Source organism: Triticum dicoccoides, chromosome 7A, assembly GCF_002162155.2.
Source record: "Triticum dicoccoides isolate Atlit2015 ecotype Zavitan chromosome 7A, WEW_v2.0, whole genome shotgun sequence".
Taxonomy (NCBI): domain Eukaryota; kingdom Viridiplantae; phylum Streptophyta; class Magnoliopsida; order Poales; family Poaceae; genus Triticum; species Triticum dicoccoides.
In genome coordinates, this window is record NC_041392.1 from 498,630,390 (window position 1) to 498,648,866 (window position 18,477).

The following is an 18,477-nucleotide window of genomic DNA, read 5'->3' on the forward strand; positions in this document are numbered from 1 at the left end:
AATTCCTGCTCTATTGCTTGCACTCCCGAGAACGAGGTTCTCAATTTTAAACAAAGGGGAGGAGAAAGTTTAAAAGATGCTTGGTATAGAATTTGCAATGCTCATAATAGATCTATCCTTAAGCAATCTACCATTGTGCTTCTACGTTGTTTTTATGTTGGCATCACCACTTGGTATAGATTCGTCCTTGATACGATTACTGGTGGAAATTTCTTAATGAGTCCTCCTTTGGATGCTCTTAATGCTATGGGAAATTTAGTGGGCTCACCACCTCTTATGGTTAATGAAACAATTTTGACTCTTGAGCATGTTATGGAAAGACTAGATGTTATTAAAAAGAAGATGCTCACCGAAGATCATATGGAAATTATACATAAAAATATGCATAATTTTTCTACTAATCTTGGGTCAAAAGCGGGCAATATCTTTAAGTTGTTAAAAGAGAGGGGTACTTTAATCCATGAAAGAATAGAAGAAAGTCTGTCTCGGATCGATAAATTGGAAGAAATCTTCAGTAATCTAAGCACGACTTTTACTATCACTAAAATTATTGAGGAAACTCCTGTAAAGAGTATGAGATCTAGGAACAAGGGTGGAACTTCTAGTGATAGCAATAAATTAGATCTTAAGATGATTAGTATTCACCCTAATTTTGTTGAAGTGATAAGGGATCCTTTTTGTAAGAATGAAATCTTTGAATTTATTCCTAGGAGTGTTGTTATTTCAAATATTTATGCTGAATCTTTAAGGGATTCTAAGTGTTTGATTGAAGAGTTGGACAAAGATGACAAAACTTAGATCCATGCTTTATGCCTAGCTAAGGGCGTAAACCTATAGCGCTTGTTGGGAGGCAACCCAATGAATAAAATTTATTTTTGCTTTTTTCTTTCTGTTCTTGAGTGTTAGCACAATTATGCTACTGTTATGATTGTGTTTTTTATGTTTTAATTAGTGTTTGTGCCAAGTATAGCCTTTAGGATATTCTTGGCAATAGTTGTTTGATCTTGCTGAAAAAACAGAAAGTTTTGCACTCACGAAAACAATTATAATTTTTTACCAGAGAGTGATAAAATACCCATTCCAATTCAGTAGATCAATATACAAATTTCTCAGGCTGTCCTAATTTGGCATAATTTTTGGAGTTACAGAAGTACTCGAAATAGTCAGATTGCTACAGACTATTATGTTTTGACAGATTCTATTTTCTTTGTGTTGTGTGCTTATTTTGATGCCTCTATGGTTTTCTTTGATGAGTTTTTGTCATAGAAAAGTTGGAATACAGTAGATATAATACAAAAACAAAATATTAATTGGTTTGATACATCACTTATAGTAGTGGCTTATTTTTCTTATACTAATGGATCTCACGAAGGTTTTTGTTGAGTTTTGTGTGATTGAAGTTTTCATGTTTTGGGTTATCTTACGATGGATGAAGGAAGGATGTAAGAGCCTAAGCTTGGGGATGCCCCGACATCCCAAGCTATTATCCAAGAATGAGCAACCAACTAAGCTTGGGGATGCCCCCGAGCGGCATCCCCGCTTTCTTCCAACAACTATCGGTATTTTACTCGAGACTATATTTTTATTGGTCACATGATATGTGTTTTGCTTGGAGCGTCTTGTATGATATGTGTCTTTGCTTGTTTTATTTTGTGTTTTAAGTCATCAATCCTTGCTGGACACACCTATTTGAGAGAGCCAAAATTATATCATGACTTGTTAGAATTGCTCTCTATGCTTCACTTAAATCTTTTATGAGCTAGGACTTGCTCTAGTGCTTCACGTATATCTTTTTGAGCATGGTGTGCTTTGTTATTTTTGAAGAAATACTCTCTTGCTTCACTTAGATTTGTTTGAAGGTTAGTAAAATTTTCAAGAAATTCTCTCTTGCTTCACTTAAATTATTTTGAGAGAAAGAAAATTTGTTATGCTCATGATCTTCACATATATTTGTTCGAGCTTATGAAAAGCAACACATGAAAATTAGTGCCAAAGTGATAGATATCCAAGAAGGATAAAGTAAAAAAATGTCATGAAGATCATTGGACAAAATAAACTTGATTCTTAGTAATAGTTTGAGAAATGACGATGTGATATGTGAGTTATGTTGATGAGTAATTATGCTTTAGTAGGAATATTGGTGTTAAGGTTTGTGATTCCCTATGCATGCACGAAAGTCAATAATCATGCAATGAAAATTACATCCTACTCGTGGTGCATTATTCGGTGTTAATTATGCTTAATGCTTGCTTCTGAGATTATTCGTTTCTTCATTGGTCGCTTCTCAATCTTTTTGCTAGCCTTCATTTTGCACTAAGTATGACCTCTACTTGTGCATCCAAAATCCTTTAAAGCGGTTTTGCCACATGATTCCACTATATCTACCTATATGCGGTATTCTTTTGCCGTTCTAAGCAAATTTTCATGTGCCATCTCTAATTTTCAAAATAAACTTCTCTTTTGTGTGTTTGTTTCGCTCGCGGAGCAGTGAGGGGTGGCTAATATTTTCAATGCTAGATGTGTTATTCTCAACATGAGTGTTTATTCACTTGTCATTGCATGAGAGTAAGGCAAAGGTATTAGGGATGCCCAGTCCTGAAATGAAAAAATAATAATTTACTTTATGTTGTCAAATAATAAATTCCTTGGAAAGTGTTGGTATGGAGGGCACCCGTGGATACGGTTAGCCATGGAAAGTGAAAGTTATGGTGGAAAAAGGAATAAAATTTATTTTCTGTTTGGGAACCACCTATGGCATATCTAGCATGGAAAGTGTTGGGAACTCTAAGTCGTTTTCATTGGTGGGATGGATACACCTCCCAAAATGTTTTATCTCTATTTTTTTGCTTTGAGCTCTGGCACCTCTACAAATCCCTACTTCCCTCTGCGAAGGGCCTTTCTTTTACTTTATGCAATTTTTATTTTGAAGTTTGAGTCTCCATCTTCTCTCACAAAAGCACCAACTAGGAGGCAATATGATCATGCTCAAGTATTGAGTGTAGTTAATATTCGAGTGTGTTTCATGAATGGATCAATGTTTGAGCAAGATGGGCTAGGAATAACTTGTTTTAGCATTGATATTTTGAAAGACATGGTTGCTTGTTGATATGCTTGAGTATCTAAATTATTATGTCAAAACTAGACTATTGCTTTGAATCACATAAAAGTCCAAATGTCCATGCTATAAAGAAAAGAATATAATATGACATGATGAACAGCACTCCACATCAAAAATTCTGTTTTTATCGCTTACCTACTCGAGGACGAGTAGGAGTTAAGCTTGGGGATGCTGATACGTCTCCAACGTATCTATAATTTTTTATTGTTCCATGCTGTTTTATCATCAATCTTGGATGTTTTGTAATCATGTTACAGTCATTTTATATCATTTTTTGGTACTAACCTATTGAGATAGTGCCAAGTGATAGTTGTTGTTTTTTCCATGTTTTTTACATCACAAAAAAAATCAATATCAAACGGAGTCCAAATGACATGAAACTTTACAGAGATTTTTTACGGGCCTGAAGGAAGGCAATGGGCCCTGGTTGCACCTGGGGGTGCCTCGAGGGGCACAACCCTCTAGGGCGTGCCAGGAGGCCCAGGCGCGCCCTGGTGGGTTGTGTCCACCTCGGGTGCCACCCGGACCGTCTCTTTGCTCTATAAATACCACAATATTCCAAAAACCCTAAAGGCATCGACGAAATATTCATCCAGCCGCCGCAGAGTCCAGAACCACCAGATCCAATCTAGACACCATCTCGGATGGGGTTCACCACCTCCATTGGTGCCTCTCCGATGATGCGTGAGTAGTTCTTTGTAGACCTTCGGGTCCGTTTAGTAGCTAGATGGCTTTCTCTCTCTCGCCGAATTCTCAATACAATGGTCTCTTGGAGATCCAAATGATGTAACTCTTTTGCGGGGTGTTTGTAGGGATCTGATGAACTTCGAGTTTATGATCAGTCATATCTTTTTCTATCCATGAAAGTTATTTGAGTTTCTTTGATCTCTTATATGCATGATCTCTTATAGCCTCGTATTTCTTCTCCGATATTTGGGTTTTGTTTGGCCAACTTGATCTCTTTATATTACAATGGGAAGAGGTGCCCGGTAGTGGGTTCGATCTTGCGGTGCTTGATCCCAGTGACAGAAAGGGAACCGGCACGTATGTATCATTGCTACTCAGGATAAAAAGACGAGATCTATATCTACCGCCATATAGATAAACGGATCTTGTCTACATCATGTCATCGTTTTTATTGCATTAATCCATTTTCCATGAACTTAATACACTAGATGCATGCTGGATAGCGGTCGATGTGTGGAGTGATAGTAGTAGATGCAGGCATGAGTCAGTCTACTAATCTTGGACGTGATGCCTATGTAATGATCATTGCCTGGATATCGTCATAATTATTTGAAGTTCTATCAATTGCCCAACAGTAATGCGTTTACCCACCGTTTGTTATTTTTCTCGAGAGAAGCCACTAGTGAAACCTACGGCCCCCGGGTCTTCTTTCTCATATATTTGCCTTTTGATCTACTTTTCCTTTGCATTTTTATTCAGATCTATTAAACAAAAAATACAAAAATACCTTGTTGCATTTTATCTTTATTTATTTTATTTGACGTTCGATCTATCAATCTACTACAATTTACCTCATGTTCGTTTGCCTATCTTGAGACGTCGTACCCCGGAAGGGATTGACAACCCCTTTAACACGTCGGGTTGAGTGGTGTTGTTATTTGTGTGCAGGCACTGCTTATGTTGTGTTGCTTGGTTCTCCTGCTGGTTCAATACCTTGGTTTCATAACTGAGGGAAATACCTATTGTCGTTGTGCTACATCATCCCTCCCTCTCTAGGGAAATACAGACGTAGTTCCAGCTACCATCAGTGAGATCGTCCGCTTGGGCCTTATTCTTCTCCTCCAAGGTCTCACACTTGTTGGTGGCATCTTGAAGCTCCTGCTCCACGTCTGTCACCCGCTCCTCATACTTCCGGCGGGTGACCTTCTCGGCCTCTAAATCCGCAGCCGCTTTGTCAGCGGCCGCTTGGCTCACCCGCACCTGCTCCTTGGCTTGGGCGAGGGCGCTATTCAGGGCCTCGACCTCGGTCGCACTACCTGCAAATATGATCAGGATAATGCAGGAGATTAGACCCTGCATTGGCATATTACTTTGGGGGCGTAAACTTTTTTTCAAAACATACCTTGCGCCTCATCAAACAGCTTGTTGATGCGGACGAGGTCCTCATCGGCCCGCTCCAGCTTCCAGTTAAGTTCGGACACTTCGGCGGCCTGGGTGGTTGCCGCTAACAGTGAAGCCTATATGTCAAAATAAACAAGTATATTATCTCCTGCGGGTACTATTTGATCCTCTATTCAGCACTTCTTTGCAAAAGTCGAACAGAGTCTCAGGGGCTACTATCTATACACAGGCATATTTTTTGCACATGCAAAGCAGCTAAGAATATTACATCATGTACCTCAAAGCCTGTTAATAGGCTGGTAAAGGCTTCGTTCAACCCACTTTTGGTGGGTTGAACCTTCTCAACCACCGTACCCATAAGGGTACGGTGCTCCTCCACAATGGAAGCACGCCAAAGCGCTTCCATGAGAGTGTTCGGCGCCTCTGGATTCATAGAGGTTGCTAGTGGAGTCGATGCTCCCCCCCTTTCAAAGGAGGTTGCTCGCTCGATTCTGAAGCCGTACGGGTCTTTGAAACAATATTCGGCTGGGGCCGGATTGGTCATGGCCCCCGTCACCAGTCTCCATGGGGGTCGGTTCCCCCATGTTCTCGGCAGCCAAGGTGTTACCCTCTGGCACCATCTGGGCGGCCTCCTGCACCTCGCCATGGCCCGGAGAGGCTCTTCGGGACAACACTTTGGTGTTGTCCATGGCAGTTGGCTGGGAGGCTTGCGGAGGCATCTCGCTCTCCACCATCTCCGACCCCAGCGAGGTCTCAGCTTGGGGGAGTTGATACGTCCATTTTGCATCATGCTTCTATGTCGATATTTATTGCATGATGGACTGTTATTACACATTATGTCTCAGTACTTATGCCTATTCTCTCTTATTTTACAAGGTTTGCACGAAGAGGGTGAATGCTGGCAGCTGGAATTATGGGCTGGAAAAGGAGCAAATATTATAGGCCTATTCTGCACAACTACAAAAGTCCTGAAACTCCACGGAAGTCAGTTTTAGAACATATAAAAAATATTGGGCGAAGAAAGCACTAGAGGGGGGCCACCTACCATCCACGAGGGTGGGGGCGCGCCCTACCCCCCTGGGCGCGCCCCCTGTCTCGTGGCCCCCCTGGCAAGCCTCCGGTGCCCATCTTTGGCTATATGAAGTCTTTTGTCCTGGAAAAAATCATAAGCAAGCTTTTGGGATGAAGCACCGCCGCCACGAGGTGGAACCTTGGCGTAACCAATCTAGGGCTTCGGCAGAGCTTTTCTGCCAGGGAAACATCCCTCCGGGAGGGGGAAATCGTCACCATCGTCATCACCATCGATCCTCTCATCGGGAGGGGGTCAATATCCGTCAACATCTTCACCAGCACCATCTCAAACCCTAGTTCATCTCTTGTATCCAATCTTTGTCCCAAAACCGCAGATTGGTACATGTGGGTTGCTAGTAGTATATTGATTACTCCTTGTAGTTGATGCTAGTTGGTTTATTTGGTCGAAGATCATATGTTCAGATCCTTTATGCATATTAATACCCTCTGATTATGAACATGAATATGATTTGTGAGTAGCTACGTTTGTACCTCAGGACATGGGAGAAGTCTTGCTATAAGTAGTCAAGTGAATTTGGTATTCGTTCGATATTTCGATGAGATGTATGTTGTCTCTCCTCTAGTGGTATCATGTGAACATAGACTACATGACACTTCACCATTGTTTGGGCCTAGGGGAAGGCATTGGGAAGTAATAAGTAGATGATGGGTTGCTAGAGTGATAGAAGCTTAAACCCTAGTTTATGCATTGCTTCATAAGGGGCTGATTTGGATCCATATGTTTGATGCTATGGTTAGGTTTACCTTAATACTTCTTTTGTAGTTGCGGATGCTTGAAAGAGGGGTTAATCATAAGTGGGATGCTTTTCCAAGTAAGGGTAGTACCCAACAACCGGTCCACCCATATATCAAATTATCAAAGTACCGAACACGAATCATATGAACGTGATGAAAACTAGCTTGACGATAATTCACATGTGTCCTCGGGAGCGCTTTCCTTTATATAAGAGTTTGCCCAGGCTTGTCCTTTGTTACAAAAAGGATTGGTCCATCTTGCTGCATCTTATTTACTTTTATTACTTGTTACCCGTTACAAATTACCTTATCACAAAACTATCTGTTACCGATAATTTCAGTGCTTGCAGAGAATACCTTACTGAAAATTGCTTACCATTTCCTTCTGGTCCTCGTTGGGTAACACTCTTACTTATCGAAAGGACTACGATAGATCCCCTATACTTGTGGGTCATCAGGTGGCCGGATGAGCGCAGTCAAGGCCGATGTCTTCGGTCGTCTCCGGCCACGACTTCTGGGCCTTGAAAAGCAGCTTCCAGATATCTTCGTGCGTCATGCCGAAGAATTGTTGCAGGGTTCGAGGGCCAGTCGGATTGAACTCCCACATGTGGACAGGCCGGCGCTGGCAGGGGAGAATCCGGGGAAAAATCATCACCTAAATCACATCAGCGAGACTGGTGTTCTTCTCCATCATATTTTTTATGCGCTCTTGCAGCATCATCACCTCATCAGACGATGCCCAATCTAGGCCCTTGTTAATCCACGACGCGAGCCGCATTGGGGGTCCGGATTTAAACTCATGAGTGGCGGCCCATGTGGTGCCGCGAGGTTCAGTGATGTAGAACCACTCCTATTGCCATCCCTTCACGATCTCCACAAAGGCCCCTTTGGGACAGGTAACGTTGGGGAGCTTGCTCACCATGGTGCCACCGCAGTCCGCATGTTGCCCATCGACCACTTTAGGCTTCACGTTGAAGATTTTACGCCATAGGCCATAGTGGTGGGAATGTGGAGGAGCTCCTCGCATACGACGATGAACGCCGAAATGTGGAGGAAGGAATTTGGGGCTAGATCGTGGAAATCTAGCCCATAATAGAACATGAGGCCACGTAAGAAGGGGTGGAGAGGAAACCCTAGTCCACGGAGGAAGTGGGGGATAAACACCACCCTCTCATTGGGCTCCGGAGTGGGGATGATCTGTTTTTTGGCAGGGAGCCGATGCACGATGTTCGCGGCCAAGTACCCCGCTTCCCGAAGTTCCTTGACTTTCCTCTCCGTGACGGAGGAAACCATCCACTTGGCCTGCGAGCCGGAGCCGGCCATGGCTGGAAGGGTTGGGCGGTGGGAAAGGTTGAAGATTGGGTGCTGAAGCTCAAGGATGGGAAGGCTGAGGAAGGAAAAAGGCGTGGGGTAAAAAGATGGATCTTCATCCGCTTATATAGGCAGTGAATATCAAACGCCCCCCCCCCCCACTAGCCTTAAAACTCACCTATTCCCAAGGGACGTGTGCATGGCACAGTTGGATTACCCAAACCCGTATTGATAGAGGTTGCGCCTCAAAGCACGAAAAGGGAGGCCAAAAAATAGTTTGAAATAATAAAAAGGCCAGACGTGACATTGCGATGAAAAGGCTGTTAGTAGATATGCCTTATTAAGTATTGTACCCTTGTGGTGAGGGTTGAGACTATTATACAGAGCCGGATATAGTTCTATTGTTCAGAAGACTGCTTTGTATGCGGAGAAGGAACCCGCCTTGCAATGCCAAAGACAATATACGTGTTGAACACATTGTCATTGAAGACTGGTTAAGGGGATACTTAGGGAGTCCCAGATTAGGGGGTCCTCGGGTGTCCGGGCTATTTGATATGGGCCACACTGATGGGCCGTGAAGATACAAGGAAAAAGACATCCCCCCGTGTGTGGATGGGACTCTCCTTCGCGTGGATGGCAAGCCTAGCGTCCGGATGTATAATTTCCTTTCTCTGTAAACCGACTCTGTACAACCCTAGGCCCCTCTGGTGTTTATATAAACCGGAGGGTTTAGTCCGTAGAGGCTATCAGAATTCATACAGGCTAGACATTTAGGGTTTAGCCATTATGATCTCGAGGTAGATCAACTCTTGTAACCCCTATACTCGTCAAATACAATCAAGAAGAACGTAGGGTTTTACCTCCATTAAGAGGGCCCGAACCTGGGTAAACATCTTGTTCCCTTTGTCTCCTATTACCTTCAATCCTCAGACGCACAGTTCGGGACCCCCTACCCGAGATCGGTCGGTTTTGAAACCGACAGTTACCCCTCAACCTACTGCACCTATTGAAAATATTGGTTATGAAATTCCTTTAGGTATGATAGAACAACTGCTAGCTAATCCTTATGCTGGAGATGGAAATGAACATCATGATATGCACTTGATATATGTGGATGAAATTTGTGGATTATTTAAGCTTGCAGGTTTACCCAGAGATGAAGCTAAGAAGAAGGTATTCCCTTTATCTTTGAAGGGAAAAGCATTGGCATGGTATAGGCTATGCGATGATATTGGATCTTGGAATTGGAATTGATTGAAATTGGAATTTCACCAAAAAAATTATCCTATGCATCTAGTTCATTGTGATCAGAACTGTATATATAGTTTTGGCCTCGTGAAGGAGAAAGTATCGCTCTAGCTTTGGGGAGGCTTAAGTCAATGTTATATTCATACCCCAATCATGAGCTCTCAAGGGAAATAATTATTCATAATTTTTATGCTTGGCTTTCTCATGATGATCAATCCATGCTTGATACTTCTTGCACTGGTTCCTTTATGAAGAAGACTATTCAATTCAGGTGGGATCTTTTAGAAAGAATTAAACGCAACTCTGAAGATTGGGAACTCGATGAAGGTAAAGAGTCAAGTATTAAGCTTAAGTATGATTGTGTTAAATCTTTTATGAATATCGATGCTTTTGAAAAGTTTAGCACTAAATATGGACTTGACTCTGAGATAGTAGCCTCCTTTTGTGAATCATTTTCTACTCATGTTGATCTCCCTAAGGAGAAGTGGTTTAAATATCACCCCCTATTAAATAAGAAATTAAAGAACCGGTAATAGCTAAAGATGAAACTATTGTTTATAATGTTGATCCAGTTGTTCCTACTACTTGTATTGGAAAACAACTTTTCCCTGTTAGGATAAAGGAACATGCTAAAGTTTCAATTGTGGTGAACAAAAGTTATATCAGAGCATCCAAATCTGCTGAACAAATCAAAGTAGAACCTAGTGTTGCTATGGTTAAAGATCTCCTGGTTTAAAATATAGATGGGCATGTTATTTACTTCTGTGATGAAGTTGCTCGGATTGCCAAACCCGATGAAAAAGATAAACATAGACCTATTGTTGGCATGCATGTTGTCTCAGTTAAAATAGGAGATCATTGTTATCATGGTTTATGTGACATAGGTTCTAGCGTGAGTGCTATTCCTTTTACCTCATATCAAGAAATTATGAAAGACATAGCACCTGCTGAAATAGAAGACATAGATGTTACTATTAAACTTCCTAATAGAGACACCATCACACCACTTGGGATTGTTAGAGATGTTGAAGTCTTGTGTGGGAAAATAAAATACCCTACTGATTTTCTTGTTCTTGGTTCCCCACAAGATGACTTTTGTTCCATTATCTTTGGTAAACCTTTCTTGAACACCGTTAATGCTAAAATAGATTATGAGAAACAAACTGTCGGTGTTAGTTTTGGTGATGAGTCTCATGAGTTTAATTTTTCTAAGTTTAGTAGAAAACATCATAAGAAGGAGTTGTCTAGTAAGGATGAAATAATTGGTCTTGCTTCTATTACTTTGCCTCCTACTGATCCACTAGAACATTATTTGCTAGACCATGAAAATGATATGCATCTGTATGAAAGAAATGAAATAGATAAAATTTTCTTTGAACAACGACCTCTGCTTAAACACAATTTGCCTATTGAAACTCTAGGAGGTCCTTCTTTACCTAAAGGTGATCATGTGTTTGAATTAAAACAATTACCAGACACTTTGAAATATGCTTATCTTGATGAGAAAAAAGATATATCATGTTATTATTAGTGCTAACCTTTCAGAACATGAAGAAGAAAGATTATTGAAGGTTCTGAAGAAGCACCGAGCTGCTATTGGATATACTCTTGATGGTTTAAAGGGCATTAGTCCACTACTACATGATGCTACTAACGTGACACTACGATCAGAGACCCTTCGAGAAACTGTTGCGATGCAATGATCGCAAACGGTGGTGTAGGAAAACCATTAGAAATGTATAAAACGTTTGCGATGACGGATGCATCAAACACGGTTCAGGTTTTAGTTGCGTGTGCGATGAAGGGAATATGGTTTATTTCAATTAACTGTTTGTGATGAGGAGGAACAAAAGAAACAGACAGCTAGATGAAGGTGTGTGCGATGTACAACATACGGTTCACTCGAATGAACTGTTTGTGATTAGGCAACACAAAAGAAACGGACAGCCCGATCAAGGTTTGTGTGATGTACATCATACGGTTCACTTGGATGAACTGTTTGTGATTAGGCAAGAGAACAGAAACGGTTCAATATAACAAGATGTGTGTGATACGCGGCAAACAGGTCTGTAATCAAAATGTGTGCGAAGACCGATAATAACACAGACGATTGCTTCTAATAAGACGTATGTGATATGCTCTGTCTACACAACATCTATTGGCCATTGTAGGACGAGCGGTCATCCGAATACATGGCATACAGTTGATCCATCCGACCTATTTGTGATGGAATAGGTCGTGTGTGTTGTGGGCAAACGCTTGCTAGTATTCAACCGTTTGGGATTGATGAATTCATCACCGACGAGATCCCTAGTGTGGCCCGTGTTCATCTGATCATCATCTACTTCTTGTGCTAGCTCGAGGCCAAGTTTCCATTAATTGATGGCGTTTTATGAACACACCACCATTTCCCGCCATTTCCTCGCCTGTTTCCCGCAACCCTGCTATATTGCGCGTAGGGGGTGCGCAACGCACGGAGGCGACAAGCGCAGCTTGTAGCACATCCACCTTTTCCAAGCATGCCAACCCACCAAAGCGCCGCCTCTGCCATCAACCTCGTCGACGAGGAAAACGAGCAGGCGCCACGGCCCGTCAAGGCCGAGGCGCTCCCCGGCAATGCGATGGACGACGCTGTGATGCGCGTCATCGCTAGGGTTGAGCAGACCTTTGGCGCATGGCGCTTGAGCGCCGCGGATCAAGATAGGCATGTCAGCGCTGACAGGCTGCAGCACACCGCACAACATGATCGATGGCGTGCCATAGAGCAAGCTAGGCACGTCTGCGCTGATAGGCTGCAGCTCGCCGCACGGCGAGACCGTTGGAGCGCCGCAGAGCGAGAGGTGCGGCGCACCGCACAGTAAGAGCGGATCCATCGGCGGTTGCCTGCTATCAACACGGCGTCGCACCTGGGTACACGTCCCGTCAGTACCCCCATTCCTCGCCAGGAGTGGGCAGAGGCCCTCAGCGTCGTACTTGCGCCAGATGCCAGCCACGTCGTACTTGCACCGGACACCGCCGCGCCGATCGCATGGGTGCCGCCGTTCGCCTTGTCCACAGCCTGCTGGATGCCAACGCGCTGGTCCATAAGCTTGACTGCCTCCTTGGCCCAGGTGTCCACCTGGGCATAGTAGAGGAACATGGCTGATGCATCCTCGAGTTGGTGATCTCCGATGAAATAGCCAACTTGGAGCTTGAGAACGTGCTCCAGATGTACCGCGAGCGTGTCGACCGCTTGGACAAACGCCTGCACGAGTTCAGGCAAAGCCAAGAGCTACCCTAGGCAAGGTTGGTCATGGTCTCATGGACGCGTTTTATTTTGAAAAGCTGTTTCGACGTAGATAGCTTTGTATTCACATCAATCATAGTATTGCTCTGTTTATTGCTCTGTTTCAATGTGTGTACTCTGTTTCCATTCTTATATGTTCTGTTTCAATGTGTGTATATACGCCTTCCATTCTGTATATGTGGATGATAACAGCTAGATTCAAATTAGTATACAAAAATAGATAGAAAATGGAATTCATAATATATATATATATATTAATTGTTCATTAGATCATCACAGAATATATATATATAATATCATCACGTATACGTGATGATACTTAACTACTAGGTACAATGCATAAAATTGAAAACGAACAATACTAAAACTAATAATCCCTCCTGGGGTAGTATTCCGACAGCCCCTCGCTAGCAGCTCCCTGGTGCGCGACATCTTCCCAGTGTGGAGGCAGTACTCCAACTCCTCTGCCTCGCAGCGCTTGACGTATCGATTTGCCTCTTGCTGGCGGACGTGCGCGGCCGATCTTGCCATTTCGTTGGGCGCTCATTGGAGCTCCTCGTCAGTGGCACGCTGAAGCTTATCGGCCCACCTCCACGCAGCGACAAGGCGCCCAGAGCCTATGACCTTCCTCGCGAAGTACCCGTCTCCGTACACCTCCTCGGCACGACGACGCGCCCGCCCCCAAAGCTCCGCCGCCTCCTTTTCCTAAGCGGCATCACGGGCTTCACAAGCCGCCTGGTACCTAGCTTCCTCCTCCGCCATCTCCTTCTTGAATGCCACTTGCCTGGCTTTCTCAGCCGGCAGCAGCGACTTCCACAGACAAAGATTGTACTGGCCCCAAAACCAATCCAAAATTGGGGGCCCGGCGCAACCTCGTCAGGCGACGCATAGGGGTCCTCGTCGCTGCTAATCGAGTGAGCGTCCTTGGGGGCGGCGACTCCTCATCGGCGCGTGGGCAGACCGGCGGCGCCATGGAAGAGATTTGAGAGAGGGAGAGAGAGAGAGCGAGGGGAGGATGTAGATGCGATTGCAGGCGGGATGACGTGAGCAAGGTAGTATTGATTGGCGGCCGGAATATAGATCGACGGGGAAGTACAAATGCCGGTCACCGGAATTTATGAGTACTGTAGTTTGAATTACACACGATTCCCATAGCAAAATTCGTGTGTGAACATGATAACCCACAAGTATAGGGGATCTATCGTAGTCCTTTCGATAAGTAAGAGTGTCGAACCCAACAAGGAGCAGAAGGAAATGATAAGCAGTTTTCAGTAAGGTATTCTCTGCAAGCACTAAAATTATCGGTAACAGATAGTTTTGTGATAAGGTAATTTGTAACGGGTAACAAGTAATAAAAGTAAACAAGGTGCAGCAAGATGGTCCAATCCTTTTTGTAGCAAAGGACAAGCCTGGACAAACTCTTATATAAAGGAAAGCGCTCCCGAGGACACATGGGAATTATCGTCAAGCTAGTTTTCATCACGCTGATATGATTCACGTCCATTACTTTGATAATTTGATATGTGGGTGGACCGGTGCTTGGGTACTGCCCTTCCTTGGACAAGAATCCCACTTATGATTAACCCCTCTTGCAAGCATCCGCAACTACAAAAGAAGTATTAAGGTAAACCTAACCATAGCATGAAACATATGGATCCAAATCAGCCCCTTACGACGCAACACATAAACTAGGGTTTAAGCTTCTGTCACTCTAGCAACCCATCATCTACTTATTACTTCCCAATGCCTTCCTCTAGGCCCAAATAATGGTGAAGTGTCAGGTAGTCGAAGTTCACATGACACCACTAGAGGAGAGACAACATACATCTCATCAAAATATCGAATGAATACCAAATTCACATGACTACTTATAGCAAGACTTCTCCCATGTTGTCGGTGTCCTAGGAACGGGGGTCCCCAGACTTGCCTGCCTGTAGCCTGCGGCGTGGCTCAAGTGGGGGCCCAGTGTGGCCCATTTTCATCAGCTCAAGCTCAAGACCCTCGCGAGGGGCCAAGCCTCGCGGGGCGGACGACCAGAAGCTTCCTCAGAGGCAACCTCATCAGGCAGGCTCGCGAGGAGGCGGAGAGATCAAGGCAGAGGTACCTCGCGAGGAGCCCGTGACGCAAGCCATGACGATCGAGACCAGGCGGGCGCCGGCCTGCGCAGTGTCCTTGTTTCCCCTTTGATGCAAAGGGGGCAAGCACAGGCCAAGGCATCGGGCAAAGGTTACCATTCCGGTGCAAGGAGACCAAGACCAGCAGAGCAGCAGGATGGAGGTCACCATGGAGCCCAAGACGGCGTCATCACCAGTGCTTTTGGCAGTCGAAGACCACCTTTGGTCAGGATAACTTCTACTAGATGTTCCCCTTCAAAATGGCCAATTATTGGCGCCCTTTCCGCTCATTATTTGGGGAGAGGCCCAGGTCCTTTATAAATAGAGCTAGCCACCATAGAGTAGGAGGACAGGCAGAGATCTGGTAGAGCCCTAGAAGAGAGTGAGAGAGAGAAGCGACTGAACTCACCCAAACAGTTCATCGCACCGGGTCAAGAACACCTCTTGCGAGGCTGTTCTTCCCTTGTACTGTTCATCATCAGCCCCTGAGGCAATCCACCACAACACACACTGGAGTAGGGTATTACACCACAACGGTGGTCCGAACCAGTATAAACCTCGTGTCCCTTGTGTTGTTCGTTGTTTCCAGCTTAGATCACGCGAGGAGATTGGACGTAGATCGGTAGGGGAGAGATCTCCGCGCGCACCCCAGTGTTCGAACCTCAAGGGTCTGCCGGAACCCAAAATCCAACATTTGGCGTGCCAGGTAGGGGTGCACCGGAATCTTTCTTCCGTTGTTCGCGTGCGATCTTCCGTCGAGTTCATGGCTGACGCTCGTCGGGCTCGCGCCGAGCGCCGGGCTGCTCTAGCCACCCGCGTCACCCAGACGGCGCCCGTCGGCAGACGCCCTCGTAGTTCCCCGTCGCCTGTCGCCAACGCCGCCACCGGACCGGCGGGGAACGAGCAGCAGGCCTCGTCCCAGCATCCTTCGATACGGCGGGAGGGCCACACCGCCACCCCGTCGCTGACTCCAGCTGCTTCGTTGTCCCACGCCCGTAGCACCCCCACGGACGCACATGCCGCGCTGCTCCTGGCAAGAGAGCTCCTTCACTACCGCCCCGTCGACGACCTCTATGAGGACTGGCTCACCCGCATCACCGAGCTCGTCAGTGCCACAGGGGGCTCGCCCTTGCCGTCCCTCTCGCTGCCTCGCCCTCCATTCCGTGCAGGAGGCGAGGATCAGGAGGTGCCTCCACCACCTCCTCCCCAAGAAGGCGCCCTAGCTCCAAGGCGCGCAGCCCCAGGGCGAGACCCTCCGCATTCGGCACCTGCGCAGCAAGAAAGGATCTGCCAAGAGATCCCTCATCCCCAAGAAGGTGCTCGCGCGCTCCCAGCACCGGCGCGCCAAGATCGCGTCCCAGCACCTCCACGCCAAGACCCCGTGTTGCTCCAAGCGGCGGCGCGCGGTAATCCCCAGGAACAAGCCCAGTACCAGCAAAAGGCGTTGGTGGCCACAGCAGGCTGCCGTGCCCTCACCCCTGAGCTACGTGGCGTCGCATGGCCAGGCAAGTTCAAGCCTGACCTGCCCCCTTGCTACGATGGCACAGCGGACCCCACGGAGTTCCTACAGCTCTACGAGCTATGCATCGAAGCCACCAACGGAGACGAAAGGGTCATGGCGAACTGGTTTCCCATGGCGCTCAAGGATGGGGCCCGCACCTGGCTCCTGAACCTGCCTCCTGGCACGATCTCCTCCTGGGACGAGATGCACACTCGCTTCATCGCCAACTTCCAGGGCACTCACAACCGGCCCCCGGCCGTGAGCGATCTGCGCCGCATCAAGCAGCAGCAATGGGAAACCCTGCAGAAATACATCCAGCGCTTTAACAACGCTCGCCTGAAGATCCCCAAGGTGACTGAAGAAGCCATCATCTCGGCCTTCTCAGATGGCGTACGCGACATCAAGATGAAGGAGGAGCTAGCAAACCATGAAGACCTGTGCACATCCCTGGAGCTGTTCAACTTGGCGACCAAGTGCACCAGGGCTGAGGAAGGGCGCCTTTCCCTCCTCGAACTCCCGGCTGCCGACCCAGAAGAGAAGAAGACCAAGGCCAAGGACGTGAAGCGCAAGGGGGCTGCCGTGGTAGCAGCGGAACCAGACACCAAGCGAGGCAGGGATCAGCCTGAGTCATCCAAGGGCAGCCACTACTGCGTGTACCACGACCTCCACACCCACAACACCAACGAATGTCAAGAGCTCAGGGCCGTGAGAGATGGACGTATCGGCCGACGCCCCGAGCACAACGACAAGGGCTATGGCCGAGGAGGAGGAAGAGGTGGCGGACAATGGGAAGACCCTGGCCCTCGCCAAGGGTGGCGTGACCGACCTCGCGAGGATCACTGGCAGGACCAGCCTCGCGAGGTTGGCTGGGGAGATCAGCCTCGTGAAAATCGCCCACACGGTAACACAGGCCTTCCTCCTCTGGTGCCACCACCAAGGAGGAACGAAGAACAACATCAAGAGGAGGAGGCTGGGGGCTTCCAGGAGCCGCGCGCAATCGCTTGCATCTTGGGTGGCACGCAGGCCCCAGCCTCACAGCGCATCTTTAAGCAGTTTGCTCGCGAGGTGAATGCAGTCCTCCCCAAGCCTGAGGCCACGCGCCCTCTCAGGTGGTCTGCATGCGCTATCACGTTCAGCTCAGCGGATCATCTCAAGTGCGTGGCAACGGCCGGAGCCCTCCTGATGCTTTGCTCCCCGGTCATCAGCAATGTGCAGGTCACCAGGACCCTCATTGATGGGGGAGCAGGACTCAACATCCTGTCTGTCGAGACATTCGACAATCTCCAAGTGTCGTACGATCAGCTTTAGCCAACCAAGCCCTTCTCAGGAGTCACTCATGGTTCCACTGTTCTAATAGGGCAGGTTCGCCTTCCAGTCACCTTTGGGTAGCGCAACAACTACCGCACCAAGCTCATCGACTTCGACGTCGCCCGCATCCGTCTGCAATACAACGCCATCCTCGGGTACCCAGCCCTGGCCAAGTTCATGGCAGTGACTCATCATGGATACAATGTCCTCAAGATGCCAGGAAGCGGTGGAGTCATCACCGTACCCTGTGAAGAAAGGGACGCAGTGTGTTCACTAGAGCGCGCGTTCCAAGCCGCAGCAATCGAAGACCCGGACCACGGGAACGGAAGACTTCCCGAGGCGACCCTTAAGAAGAAGAAGGTTTCGCCTAGCCCAAGCCATAAGGAGGCAGGCTCCTCCGGAGGTGTTGCGTTAGGATCCGCGCCCAATCAGGGAGCGCCACCCTCTCTCGCATAGGAAGGCGCGCCCGGCGCCCTCCTCAGGCAGGGCTCGGGGGCTCTTTTTTGGAGAGCCACCGACCTTGCCAAGGTCGCGAGGGAGGTGCTCGGGCACCACTTGGAGGGGTGCTTCCAGGCACGTTTCCCTCAGGAAGCTACAAGGCAAGGAAGACCAAACCCTCAGGAGTTCATGCGCGGCAGCCGCCGCTTGCCAGCTGTAGCCACACATCCAGGCGAGG